This window comes from Podarcis melisellensis (genome assembly GCF_964234715.1).
Source record: "Podarcis melisellensis genome assembly, chromosome: 4".
In the NCBI taxonomy this organism is placed as follows: Eukaryota; Metazoa; Chordata; class Lepidosauria; order Squamata; family Lacertidae; genus Podarcis; species Podarcis melisellensis.
The window spans coordinates 80495470-80510504 of record NC_138531.1 but is presented as its reverse complement, the minus strand read 5'-3'; the positions used below and the strand labels follow the sequence as shown (position 1 = coordinate 80510504).

At 42.2% G+C, this 15035-nt stretch overlaps 1 protein-coding gene across 6 annotated transcripts in view; it reads left to right on the top strand.

Annotated features, from left to right (window-relative positions):
* The window catches only part of TNFRSF19 (TNF receptor superfamily member 19), a 54411-nt gene that overhangs the window by 32149 nt on the left and 7227 nt on the right, over positions 1–15035 (top strand). The gene's annotated exons all lie outside the window — the stretch shown is intronic.

Sequence of the window (15035 nt, the reverse complement as noted above, 5' to 3'; positions counted from 1 at the left end):
GTTTGCTTACCTCCACTGAGCCCATGGCTGAGCCATGTGCCTCAAACATTCCCCCTTCCATCTCCTTACCTGATGAATTGGCTGGGTGTAGCAGCAGCAAAAGAGAAAAGGGTGACATTTTTTTCAAGCCTCTCTTCTCATTTCCCTCAATCACTTGTCATCTAAGTGACAAAATGCAGTGCACTAGAGGATCATGCTCCATCATAGCTTCCTCATGCTGTTAGCCAGATTGCAAAGTGATAGTGGGATGGTGTGTGGTGCAAAGTGAAAAGTGTATTTCTTTGAGTGTATTTCTCTTAAAAGCTAGTGGAATGGGCTTTGAAACGTTTATTTTTAGAGGGGGTTTTAAAATGTGAAACTGAATAAATAAATTGAACTAGCAATACTGTGAACTGCGCCATGGGTCCTTCAGCTTACATAGCATGTCTTTTGTCACAGAGCTGTAGACTTTCCATGCTGGCTGTTCATGGATGATGCTCATTTATGTTGCATTTTTTCTCCAGCTTCCTTTGGATCCATCTGATTGTACTATGGGGGTTAGGAAGCAGGTTTGTATTTGATTAGAATTAATTTTACTAATTGCAAATAGTAGAGATCGAGATACTATCTTTTAGGTGACATTAGTATTCCCTTTTACTTTCTCCTGTGACCTGCCAGTCATTGGTGGCTTTATATTTTTCTCAAGGAAATAAGGCACAATGAATGGCTAGTTTGTTCACTGTACAAACCTCCCTTCCTGCTAGTGTTTTCCTCAAAAGGTCTACAAAAGCCAAAGACACGGCCTATTGTCTCAGGGCTTAAATAGGTAAAAGGTATTCTTAGAGACTTCTGCATTAGCATTAATCCTTTTGTATCAAGAGTCAAGAAAGAAAAAAAGCAAAACTAATATTACCAGTAAAGGAAGGGAGGAAAATAAGTAGCTCAATGCATTAAAGAAATAGAGAAATAAGTAGTCAGATGGGCAGGGTACAAATAATAAATTGTTGTTCTACTTAATTGTGCACAATTAATATCAACTGCAGGAAGATAATGTTCCATTTGCTTTTCTTCCCTGTGTTTTGTTATAAGCAGTTTGTAGCTAGTTCCTTTCTCCATATCAGTTGGTACACACTTCAGAAGCTTGTAATGCTAGATTGTAGCTAGTTCATCTGCCTGGCCTCTCAGAGCTATCAGGCAGAAAGAGGTGTGAGAGAGCATTAGGCAGAAATAAAATGTTTGTGTCTGTATAACAGAAACATGTTCAAAACATTGGATGATGTTTTACCCACAGACCCATTGAAATTAATAAGCATACCTAAATTAGGTTCATTAATTTCACTGGGTATGCTCTGAGTCAAACTAAGTTGAATACTACCCATTCCTACTAGTTTCTTAATTCTATTTTCTTTTTTAAAAATACATCCACGTTGATTTCAGCTGGACACACTTTGAAATAAATGTGCTGCCCAAGTCTTTTTGTCCCCATTATTTCCACCAAACTCCCTTGTTAATAAGTAGCCATGTATGGAGGCTGAAAAACACAAATCAGTGCTTTTCTTTTGACAACTGAGGTCTTTATCATGCATCATACTGAGTTGCCTCCCCCCCCCCCAATTTTGTGTCTAGACTGCTCCTTCCCTAGAGCTCAGAAGTCCTCTGAAGCACCTCTAAGACAATCAGCTAACATATTTTTGCCACTCATGCTTTTGGCTTACTGGCTTGACTTCTTTCCCTCCAGCTTTTCTTAAAATTACCTTTAAAAGTGCTGTCTCAGTATTTTATTCTCTGTCTAGGCCTCACCCTCCTGAGGAGACTCCAGATGACTGAAAACAGTGCACCCCAGAGATGTCCCATTGTGTTTATCAAACAGGTTGCATACTCAGTGTTTTTCAAGTCAGCTCTGTACATGGTTATTCACACTACTTGATGGAGAAAAAAGAAAGATTGTTTGTATATCAAAGCTTTAAAGATAGAATATATTATTCCTGCTCAATCTGTAAAAATGTGCCTTTTTTTGATGGGTACCGTATTTTTCGCTCTATAGGACGCACTTTTTCCCCTCCAAAAATGAAGGGGAAATGTGTGTGTGTCCTATGGAGCGAATGCAGGCTTTCGCTGACAGCCCTCCAGGCTTCAGGAAGCTATCCGCAAACCTTAGGAGTGCTCCCCCAGCCCGCAAGCTCTGGGAGCGGCGGGAAGGCTGCACAACCTTGCCTCCGCTCCCGGACCTGTTCTGGGGGCTGGGGTTGGGGGAAGCTCGTGCTTCCCCCGCCCCAGCCCCATGGCTAAAAATGAAGCCGCTCACAGCCTCTCCCGGCAGGAGAGGTTGTGTGTGGCTAAAGAGGAAGCCAAGACAGCCAGCGGGATCCATCCCGCTGGCTCTCTTGGCTTCTTTGCTCTTTGGGGCTGGGGGGGGGGAAATATTTTTTTTCTTTATTTTACCCCCTAAAAACTAGGTATTTTGTGTGGTTTTCAAATATCTTACAACGTACCTTAAGCTGGCTAATTTCCAGTTTCTTTAGGAATATTTAAACTAAAAACTGAACTCCTCTTGTGTTTGAATAGCTATCCATTGACATATAAATTCAGTTATGTTAGATTTCCTGTTTATCCATATTAATTACTTAGATACATATATGGAGCCCAGAGGATACATATAGGCCACAACAAATACCTGTCTTATTGCTCCTCTCTCATAAAGCACTTACGGCTATTGTGGCCTATCACGGGGTGTGGGGTATGATTTAACCTCTTCCCTCACAGTATGATTAGTGAAATCCTAACCATGTCTACTCAGAAGTAAGTTCTTTTGAATTCAGTGGGGCTTCCTCACAGGTATTTGTGTTAGTTTTGCGGCCTAAAGTTGTGAGAATCCAAGGAGTTTCAGTTGTCCAAATTTTTCCCATCCTACCTGTGAGTTTTGTTCTCAGACTTGCTGTCATACATATCATTTTTATTTCTTGTTCTGGTTGTTGAAATGGTGGGGGTACCTTGTTTTGTTTTTATGTGTTGACTTGTCGTTTTTATTTTTATTACGGATATGGACTTCAAAGGGGGAAGAAGTCTGGGCCTCTTTAGACCTCTGAGGGAGCCTAATTCTGTCTAAAAGGAGGTCTGTGCATGTCTCTGATATCCCAGCTCAACTTTCTCCATTCTGCTGTAAGACTGTAGAGCCACACTATTTCATGGTCAAACTGGAAGGAGATACGGGATGCGTACACAGTCCTTCCATTTCCCCTAACAGGCACATCTTGGTGCATATAGCAAGGGTAGAAACATGAGTTTTATGAACTAAAAGGATTATACCAATAGTCTGTAATGTTTTAACTTTATGATGTGGAAAGGGTAAAGAAGGTGTTAATTTGAACTACAGGGATTGAGAATGTCAGTATTTCTCTTAACCAGCCTCCTGCACAAGTTAGTACTAGAAGCAACCTTTCATCTCTTGAGTCAATCCTATAATTAGCATCATTCTTTGCCAGAGGCTGAGTGAGTGTTTGTTTTAGGTATAATATGTCTGCAAGATATTTAACTTAATCATTACTTTTTATTAACAAAGAGCTAGCTGCTCAGTTATCAGATTTAAGTGAACTTGAAATTCCTCAGAGAAAATGGGATAATGATTGACCTATACTGTGTGGATGCTCTTTGCGGTCGGCCTTGTATATTTATCAGTAGGCTGACCCTTAAGGCGACTTACAGTATTCATGCTTTGAATTTAGAAAGCAGTATTGAAGGCTAAGTAGTGACTAATCTGCTAGATGCAGCTCATTGAACAACTAGATTGCATAGATCTTATCTACATCCATTCTGTTGGGTTTGTTCTCTGAATTTACTGTATTGTCCATCTCAGTAAAGGAGCATAATTTTTCAGTGGCATTTCATTTTTGTTTGCATGAGAAGCCAATATGCTTGAAAACCAGAAATATTATTTTGCTCAGGCTGTACATTTCAAATTGTTTAGTTTCTCAAGTCTTTCCTTCTAGAAGTTGTAGGACAAGGTAAAACCTTACTGGCTTCATGTGCATTGAACAAATGTGGCAGCAACCCTTAGGAGCTAGTTTAGCAATGTGTTGTATTCATCTTTAGCTGCTAATATGTTGCCAGGTGTGCAGCAAGGCAGTAGAATCCAAAGTAAACTTTCAGCACTTCACTTGGGAGCATGCAGCAGCTTGTTCTGCCTCAGGAGCCCAGTGCGTTGGCTAGTCCTGGAACAAACACGCAGATCCTTGAAGAAGAACAAGTTTTCTAGGTGCTTTAAGGCAGGTGCAGAAGGCCTCAACTTGGTGTGTGGAGACTAGCAGACAGTGAGAAACATCTGACAGTATGCTGTAAGCAGAGAGGCAACACAGCAGGGAAGTAGCAGTTGTACTAACTTCTATAGGATATTGTGTCTGAGGAGCCAGCAGGATTACACCCAGGGCTCTAATATTTTTGTGTTAAGTTATTCAATATTCATCTGTGTTCGTTCTATTTAATCATATAAAATGTTCGGTGCTTTTTGCCCCCTATTTTTAGGGACTCCGATTTAAGAAAATGAGGGGGGGGGGCGGGATACTATCTGCGTACAAGACGAGCCCAGATTTTGAACATTATTTTAGAGTAAAAAAAATAGTCTTATACATGGAAAAGTACGGTATATATGTGTGTGTGTGTGTTTTAGGGTTTGCAAACACACAATACATTTTTATTTTCTTATGAACATTATTACAATTCCCTTTATTAATGAAAAACATTTTTAAAATTAATTTAGAAATAAGACTTCTAAGTGAACATAGTAGACAGTGGAAAGCATAGCCTGATGTAATAAGCAGTTGGCTGTGTTCCTTGAATGGCTTTGTCTGTAAAGTTATGTATACTGGAAAGTACATGGTCACAAAGGAGTGGAGGGGAAAGAAAGAGAAAATAAGATAAATTAAGGATTTGTGTGTGTTTTATTTCTAATCCAATATATGAATACTGTATTTTTTTAAAAAAATAGCTGTCAACAGTTCTGTATATTGGCAAATGCTTATATTATGCAGCTGGGATTACTTAGTATAACCACAAATATTGCTCAGGTTTTTTTGTTTAAAGAACACCCTGCATTTAAGTTTACATCGAGATTGCAAAAACGTTATTGACTTGCAGAATAAAGAATTTTTATTTGAAATAATCCAAGAAACAGTCTGAAAAATATTTATTACTAATATTATGTATATACAAAGAAAAATAAAATGTTTCCCATCAATAATAAATCTATTTCACTACAGCCACAATTTCACTTAGTTTAATTTTTATAATGAAATAACAAAGAGAAAAGCTTTCCAGTGTTCCAGTGGTCATATTTTTTTCTGTTCCCTTTATGAACCTAAATAAAAAAGTAATATTGAATCATACCACTTTTATTATTGACTCAAATTGATAAACTATTCATAACAAATTATATCTTAAAGTTCCAGAATCAGGCATGGACCACAATACAAAAGAGATAATCTGCAAAGTTATCATCACTGGGAATAAAAGGGCAAAGAAGAGTATACATCTTGCATGAACATACCATACTTTTCAATATATAAGATGCCCCCTATTTGGGGGGACTCAAATTTCAGAAAATGTGGAGATGGCACAAAGTTGTTGAGATGATTACCCAGTGTTGTAGAGCTTTTCTTGGGGGGGGGGGATTGCCGAAAATCGCTCACCTGCACACGTCACAAAATCCGCCTCACATCTGTCCCCTTGCTGGCAAAAGCTGCCAATCGCACAACCAGTTGCCGCAGCATCAGCCAATCAACACCACCCATTGACACAGCAACCAATAACATGCACAATAGCCGCTAACAGCCGCAGCAGCAACCAATCAAACATCCACCCTATTCACTACCCATGTATAAGATGACCCCAATTTTTTAGCTTGATTTTTAAGGAAAATAACAGTCTTATACACAGAAAAGTATGGTATGTACTCAGGCTATGGGAATACCATGCTCTAAAGGCTCCTCCATGTGTCCACTTCACTAAAACTGTGCTTTCTTTCCTTTTTTTAATGATACATTTACTAAACATGCATTTGTAATAAACTAAAATAATCATAACTGTCTTCCCAGTTATACCCCAGTCTGAACTACTTGTCCCTGTCAGTGTATTTTATCGTCCCTTTCATGTTGGAGTAGCATTGGCTTGGATCCACAGTTGCACTTCCACTCATTGAATATTTCTTTCCCTGAGTGGAAGGAGCACCTATTTGATCCAGCTGTCTGTTTGATCCAGTCCAGCACTTTTTTGTTTTTATTTGTTTGATAAAGCTCACCCCAGTCTACTGACACTAATGAAATCATTCCATTAGTTTTAGTGCAACTAAATTGTCTTGAGTTCTGGTACACTGGTTTGTGGAAGCTGTAAATTTTGTAGTTACAGCTAGAAGTTTATGAAGAAAGAAGGAATTGGGAAGTATATGTGTTAAAAACATTATGAAAGTATGAACAGAGCAAGATGAATTATGTACTGAGGACTCATGAATCATCCCTTTTAACATATCCGGACAATATAAGTGTGGATGGAGCTTTGCTCTGTTATTAACCTGAGCCGCCTTTCCCATTCCGCAGTTGTCTGGTTACTTCCTTTTCTTTCCTGCCCTTTCCATGTACCCCGGTCATTCCTTCACCCTTATTTTCCCCAAACATATATTTTTATTCTTCTCTTGCTGCCAGGTTGCACAGGGAATGTAGGAGCTCATAATAGAGGTCATCGCATGAAAATGACTCCTCACTACAATTCAGTACATTTTGTAGGCTTGGCATAAAAGCTTGTTTTTTACATGTAAGAGTTTTATAGTTATTTTACCATATTTTGGCAGTGCTTGGTCTCCTAACTAGCCATTATGACTACAAAGATCATTTTTCAGGAAATTATAGACTTTCAGTCTTGTCCAGGCATGCTTGTGGGAACAGGCAGATTTTACATGTTTTCAGAAGCTAATACGTTTGGGTTGCTTTCTTCTGATCTTTTGTCTCATGAAATCTTTGTTGTTTTTTGCCTGTGAAGTTGCTGTACTGATGTGGGCTTCTGTAAGAACTGCAATTCATGTCAGTTGCAAGAAATAAGCCTCCTCATGTCTTTTACTGCAATGAGTGAACCCATTTGGGCTGGAGACAGATTATAGCTTGCTTCCAGAGAACTGAAGGCAGTCTCAAAGAGGAATCAATGGTTGTTGTGTGCACAGTCATCCTAGTTTACCAGTGGTGAACAGGTTTTGCATATTTTTAAAGAAACCTCTGTGAACAGCGGTAATAATAGCTAGCCTACTTCAGTCATCCATCATTCACAGGGTGGCATTATGGCAATAGGATCTGCCCTTGACCAATGTTCATTATAACATGTATAGAGACCAACTGTACATATGAAGAAGTGGTCTGTACATCTAAATATAAACATGTGTAGGTTGGACATGACACTGCACCCCTACACATATTATTGTTGTTGTTGTTGTTTAGTCATTTAGTCGTGTCCGACTCTTCGTGACCCCATGGACCAGAGAACGCCAGGCACCTCTGTCCTCCACTGCCTCCCGCAGTTTGGTCAAACTCATGCTGGTAACCTCGAAAACACTATCCAACCATCTCGTCCTCTGTCGCCCCCTTCTCCTTGTGCCCTCCATCTTTCCCAACATCAGGGTCTTCTCCAGGGAGTCTTCTCTTCTCATGAGGTGGCCAAAGTACTGGAGCCTCAGCTTCACAATCTGTCCTTCCAGTGAGCACTCAGGGTTGATTAGACTCTGTTAAATGTCTGATGAAGGCTAATGAACAAAAGAAAAATGTTTTTTATCTATTCGCAAAAATGTTGTATCCAACTAAGTTCTCAGAGGAGACGCAACTGAAGTTAATGGACCTAACCTAGTCACATTTGTTAATTTCAGTGGATCTACATCTACCCAAAGTATTTACCAGTATATACCACCTTATACCAGCAAGACACTGTACAAATAACAATGAATACATAAATGAACAGAAAATGAACAATACATTAATATCCCAATAAAACTAAAATGCAGCCCTAAGCCAAAGGCTTGCTTAATTATTGCTTAATTATTGACATGAAATGCCAGAAAGGCTTGAGTTCAGAGGTACATTTTTAACAAGTGCCAAAATATCCTTCCTTGCACATGTCAGCACTCCAAAGTCAAGTAGAAAGCAGGCCACCAGAGAGAAGGCCCCCACCCAAATTGCTGCCAATCAAGATTAGCCCAGTAAGAGGGTCTCTTCAGCAACACACAATTCTCTGACAGGACAGTAGGAAGCAAGGCACTCCTGCAGGCATCCTGGTTAATAATAATAATAATAATAATAATAATAATAATAATAAATAATTTATTATTTATACCCCACCCATCTGGCTTGGTTTCCCTTGCCATTTGGTTCCAAGTTGTTGAAGACTTTATAGGTTTAAACAAAAATGTGAACTTGATCTGGTAACTTATTGGCAACCAGTACAGGTCCTTTAGGTGCAGTTCAATATGTGTTTGGTAGAACACCTCCAAGTAACCTTGCTACAGCATTCTGCACCAACTTCAGTTTATGGACCCAGTTCTGAGGAAGCCCCATATAGAGCACTTTAAGGTAGCCCTTTCTAGAGATTACCAATGCATCAGACACAATGGCTAGATTATTAAAGGTAAAGGTACCCCTGCCCGTACGGGCCAGTCGTGTCCGACTCTAGGGTTATGCGCCCATCTCACTTAAGAGGCCGGGGGCCAGCGCTGTCCGGAGACACTTCCAGGTCACGTGACCAGTGTGACGAAGCTGCTCTGGCAAGCCAGCACCAGCGCAGCACACGGAAATGACGTTTGCCTTCCCGCTATAAAGTGGCCCCTATTTATCTACTTGCACTTAAGTGTGCTTTTGAACTGCTAGGTGGGCAGGAGCTGGGACCGAAAGACGGGAGCTCACCCCGACGCGGGGATTCGAACCACCGACCATATGATCAGCAAGCCCTAGGCACTGAAGTTTTACCCACAGCGCCACCCGCGTCCACAGATTATTAAAGATTATTAAAGATTATTAAAGATTGTTAAAGATTGTTAAAGATTGTTAAAGAATGAGGAGAATGATGATAATAATAATAATAATAATTTATTTACACCCCGCCCATCTGGATGGGTTTCCCCAGCCACTCTGGGCGGCTTCCAACAAAATATTAAAATACAATAGTGCGTCAAACACTAAAAGCTTCCCTAAACAGGGCTGCCTTCAGATGTCTTCCAAAAGTATGGTAGTTGTTTTTCTCCTTGACATCTGGTGGGAGGGCGTTCCACAGGGCTGGTGCTACTACCGAGAAGGCCCTCTGCCTGGTTCCCTGTAACTTGGCTTCTCGCAGTGAGGGAACCGCCAGAAGGCCCTCGGTGCTGGACCACAGTGTCCAGGCAGAACATTGGGGGTGGAGGCGCTCCTTCACATAGTTGGTATACCAGCCACTGAAGCCACTTTGGCTTCCAGGAACAAATAAGAATTGAAAACTCTCAAGCTGTGTACCTGTACGGACATGTCTTAGACTTGGTGTTTACCTCTACGGATGTTGGTGATCTGACATTAACTAAAAGCGAAACAAAAGAAGTGCCATGGTCAGATCACTTCCTGGTGCAACTGGACTTCTCCGCAACCCTTCCCCTCCGCAGGGAGGTGGGACCGATTCGGATGGTCGTCCCCGCCACTTAATGGATCCAATTGGCTTCCAGAGAGTGGTAGGGGATGCTTTATCCCAAGTTGATGGCCTTTCAGCTGATTCCCTGGTGGCACGCTGGGATGCGGAGCTAACCAGGGCAATTGACTGTCTGGCTCCGAAGCGCCCTCTCCGATTGCATGGAGCCCGGACAGCCCCGTGGTTTTCCCCGGAGCTGAGGGTGATGAAACAATCGTTGAGACGGCTAGAGCGCCGGTGGCGGAAAACTCATTCTGAATCAGACCGGACACGGGTTAGAGCTCAACGTCGAGCCTACCAAGTGGCAATGGCGACGGCGAAGAGGGCCTTCTTCGCCGCCTCCATTGCATCTGCAGAAAACAGCAGCAGGAGACTTTTTCAGGTGGTTCGCAGTTTATCGGAACCACCTGTACCACCGGGGCCTGGTAGGGACCCCAAGATCTCCTGCAATGCTTTTGCAAAGTTTTTTGCAGATAAAATTGCTCAGATTCAGAAGGAGGTAGACTCCACCGTGGGAGCAGGGCCAGGGCGGGAGAGTGCTAGAGTTCTGTCTGGTCCTGTTATATGGGATCAATTCCAATCTGTTACCTCCGAGGATGTGGACAGGCTGCTTGGACGAGTGAATCCGACCACCTGTCTCCTTGATCCTTGCCCATCCTGGCTGATAAAAGCGAGCCGGGAAGCACTGGGCGATGGGCTCTGCGGGGTGGTGAATGCTTCCCTCTGTGAGGGAGCCTTCCCAGACCCGCTGAAAGAGGTGGTCATTAAACCGCTTCTTAAAAAAACATCTTTAGACCCGGCCAATTTGGCCAACTATCGCCCAGTCTCAAATCTGCCATTCTTGGGCAAGGTGATTGAGCGGGTGGTTGCTGAACAACTCCAAGCACGCCTGGAGGAAACGGACCATTTGGATCCCTTCCAATTGGGATTCAGGCCTCACCATGGGACTGAAACTGCCTTGGTCGCGCTGGTTGATGATCTCCGGCGGGCTAGGGACAAAGGTGAGAGCTGTTTCCTAGTTCTGCTGGATCTCTCAGCGGCCTTTGACACCATCGACCATAACATCCTTCTGGACCGTCTAGAGGGGCTGGGAGCTGGGGGCACTGTCATACAGTGGTTCCGCTCCTTCCTCCTGGGCCGTGTCCAGAAAGTGGTGGGGGGGTGAGTGTTCAGACCCCTGGGCTCTCACTTGTGGGGTGCCTCAGGGTTCTGTCCTCTCCCCCATGCTTTTTAATATCTATATGAAGCCGCTGGGAGAGATCATCAGGGGGTTTGGACTGGGTGTTCATCAGTATGCAGATGACACCCAGCTCTACCTCTCCTTTAATTCAGAACCAGTGAAGGCGGTGAAGGTCCTGTGTGAGTGCCTGGAGGCGGTTGGAGGTTGGATGGCGGCTAACAGATTGAGGTTGAATCCTGACAAGACAGAAGTACTGTTTTTGGGGGACAGGAGGCGGGCAGGTGTGGAGGATTCCCTGGTCCTGAATGGGGTAACTATGCCCCTGAAGGACCAGGTGCGCAGCCTGGGAGTCATTTTGGACTCACAGCTGTCCATGGAGGCGCAGGTTAACTCTGTGTCCAGGGCAGCTGTCTACCAGCTCCACCTGGTACGCAGGCTAAGACCCTACCTCCCCGCGGACTGTCTCGCCAGAGTGGTGCATGCTCTAGTTATCTCACACTTGGACTACTGCAACGCGCTCTACGTGGGGCTACCTTTGAAGGTGACCCGGAAACTGCAATTAATCCAGAATGCGGCAGCTAGACTGGTGACTGGGAGTGGCCGCCGGGACCACATAACACCGGTTCTGAGAGATCTGCACTGGCTCCCAGTACGTTTCCGAGCACGATTCAAAGTGTTGGTGCTGACCTTTAAAGCCCTAAACGGCCTCGGTCCTGTATACCTGAAGGAGCGTCTCCACCCCCATCGTTCAGCCCGGACACTGAGATCCAGCGCCGAGGGCCTTCTGGCGGTTCCCTCATTGCGAGAAGTGAGGCTACAGGGAACCAGACAGAGGGCCTTCTCGGTAGTGGCGCCCGCCCTGTGGAACGCCCTCCCATCAGATGTCAAAGAGATAAAGAATTACCTGACATTCAGAAAACATCTTAAGGCAGCCCTGTTCAGGGAAGTTTTTAATATGTAATGCTGTACTGTTTTTAACACTGATTGGGAGCCGCCCAGAGTGGCTGGGGAAACTCAGCCAGATGGGCGGGGTATAAATAATAAATTATTATTATTATTATTATTATTATTATTATTATTATTATTATTATTATTATTATTATTATTATTATACCTGTGTAATCTAAAACATGCACATTACCCAACCCCCAGACCTGGAAACCACCCACCCACAGGAACTCAGTCTAGCCAGGATTCATTTTCAACTTACTGACCCTCACTCAACCCATTACTGTAAACCAGTACACAGTCTATAACAGACAAATAAAGCTGGGTATCATCAGCATAATGCGAACACTATGCTTCAAACTTCCATAGGGATCATTACCAGCAACTACATATGAACATTAAGTAGCATGGGGGACAGTATAGTCCCCTGTGGCACCCCATAATACAAGTGGCAGGGGACTGAGGTGCAGTCACTTAATGTTCTTTGATACCAGTCTAGTGGATAAGAGTCAAACCTCTGCAACACAGTGTGCCCAACTCCCAAGTCACACAACCAGTCAAGGATTATACCTTGGTCAATGATATCAAAAGCTGATGAGAGAGCCAGCAAGAGTTTACAGGATTGAACTCCCTCTGTCCCTCTCCTGGTAAAGCTCATCTAAGTGACCAAGGCCAATTCAGTCCCAAAAGCAGGCCTAAGCCTGTGCCTGGAGCTGAGCTGTCACCACTCTCACAAGTGGTCCAGAGTTGGAGTTTTTAAGCAGGCGTCATTGCACTACCTTTTCAAGATGGCTGATTCCTTATTAAATGACACATTCATATAACTCCCTGGACCCACCTGGTTAATACCCCCCAGCAAGTACAAATAAGCAATGAAGGATCAAGACAGCAAGTTGGCTGAACAGATATAAGCACCTTATTCACAGCCTCAAGCCTCAATCAATGAAAAAAATTCTACAGTGTCTGAGCAAATGGTGCATTGGACACCTCTCAATGGCCTGTCACAACTGTGGCATTGAAGTCATTACAGAGACAAACAATTTTGCCCTTGAAAGTGCCTCTGCATATTTGTCACTCATGCCTCTGAGGGCTGTAAAGCCTCACGTACCAAATCAGTGTCCATTGCTTTAGACCTGGAAAAGCTCTGTTGGACCACTTAACAATGCAAAGGAAACTAAAAAGTAGACCTTTTCAGTCTGCAGTAGCATGCAATGATTGTGTGTGTGTGCGCGCGCTCTAGCACACATTCAGTCATCTTTGCTGCAAGTCCTTTGCTATTTATATTCAAGCCATCTTTCGGTCTGATTCATTGCCTGCAGCTCTCCAGTAAACTAGTTTATCTATTATGAGAGAGAATGCTTTTCAAGCTACTGATCTCTTAAAAAACACTATTTTGTCTTTTAATACTGTAACATTTTAATTAACAACAACAAGAAGAGTTCATGTTTGCAGAATGGAGCTTTCCAGCTCCTTCCATTTGCAGCCCCTTGCATGCCCTGAAAATCTGATGCTGGGGCTTGAAAGGTCCTTGGGAATGGTATGGGATGCAGGCAAATTATTGCCCCTCCCTTACATGAATTGAGGAACAACTTCAGATCCAAGCTCTGTTCCCAGCTTTAAACATTTTCAGCCCCTGTTGTTTGTGGCATGCTGAAAATAATAACCCCCTTTATTTCTGGCCACTCCCTGAATGGCCCAGATCATTAGTATTCAAAGTTGGCAAAAGGTCCTTGGATGAATTCCTTCTGAGGACATGGATCTCCATTTGCAGCTTAAGATAAAATGACTCTTGGAACATCCCAAGTATTTTAATAAGTTTCCTTAGCATGGAAAATATGTATGTTACACTCATCAGCTGTGTGGCTTATGAATCCTTCTAGTTGTTAAGTATCTGTGCATACAGGCTTTCAAAGCTAATACATTTTCTGTCTTAGATTCTTTTTCTGAACTTTTTTATGCTGTTTCTTCTTTGGGGTTAACTTTGTGGCAAAATATCTGAACATTTTAAAAATGAAACTTAAGTTTTAATAAATGGTGATTTGTGATAAAGAAAACCTGTGGAAAACATACTGTGGTGGACTCTACTTAATATGTTAGATGTAGAAAACCTTTAGCAGATATACTGTTCTAATTGCTGAAATATTTTATTTTTCATTTATAACCATTAATTACTTAATCCAAACCAGTGATGCAATCAGTAACCTGATCCTGGAAAATCTGTGCAAACAATAAGGCTTGTTGTCTTGGATGTACCAAGAAGTTACCTTTTTTTAAGCTAAGCACATGAGAGGAAGGAGAGCAGGGTTCATATTTGATACTTCAGAACCATCACTAAATACTCTTTAGTTCTATGATGGTGTAAATTGGGCAAAGCTGGTAGGAGACTTTGTCTGCTACAGTGTTGCTGTGAAAACATGTTTAAAAATTCCTTTTACATCAGAAAAGCAGAGAAGAAAGCAAATATATATTTTAAGTTCTGCTCACTCAATATAATTTGTGCTCGAAGGTTTGTTTCCAATGTATTTGATATTTAAGTAGTTGCTTTGTGGCTTGGCTGATTCTTCATTTATATCACTTAATCAGTGGGTAGATTCTATGGCATGAATTTTCATATAAGTTGATTCTACAATAGAACATGCAATTCTTATACCACTATAGAACTGTATTTCTCATAACGTTGTTGTTATTACCCGTCTATTACTATTATTATTACCCGTCCTTTACCAGAAAGTCCCAGGGAAGGGTTACAGCAATATATAAAATACAGCATTAAAAACAGTTTAAAATAAATTACAGTCACAAGTAGTTTGAATCCTAATAAGTATCAAAGGCCAGAGTAAAGAGGTGTGTCTAAAGCATGTGACAAAAACTACAATGAAAGTACACCTCTTTGAGAAGGGAATTCCACAATCTGCCAGAAAAATTCCTTCTCCTGGGTCCCCACACCCCAGACCTCTGAGAACAGTGGAACTACCAAGAGGGTCCTACTCTGGTGAATCTTAAGACCTAAGAGGGTCTTTAGGGAAAGAAGTAGGCTTTCAGATATTTGGGGACCTAAGCAATTTAGGGCTTTGAACTGGCAGCCAGTGCAGCTGTTATAAAATAGGAGTCATATGAGTTCTAAATACAACTCAAATCAGTAATTGGACCACTATATTTTGGACCACTTGAATTTCTGAAGTAACAAGGTTAAATCCAGGAGCACCCCCAAGCTGTTTAGAAAATAGTTATGTCAAAACAACTAATGTCTGGCATT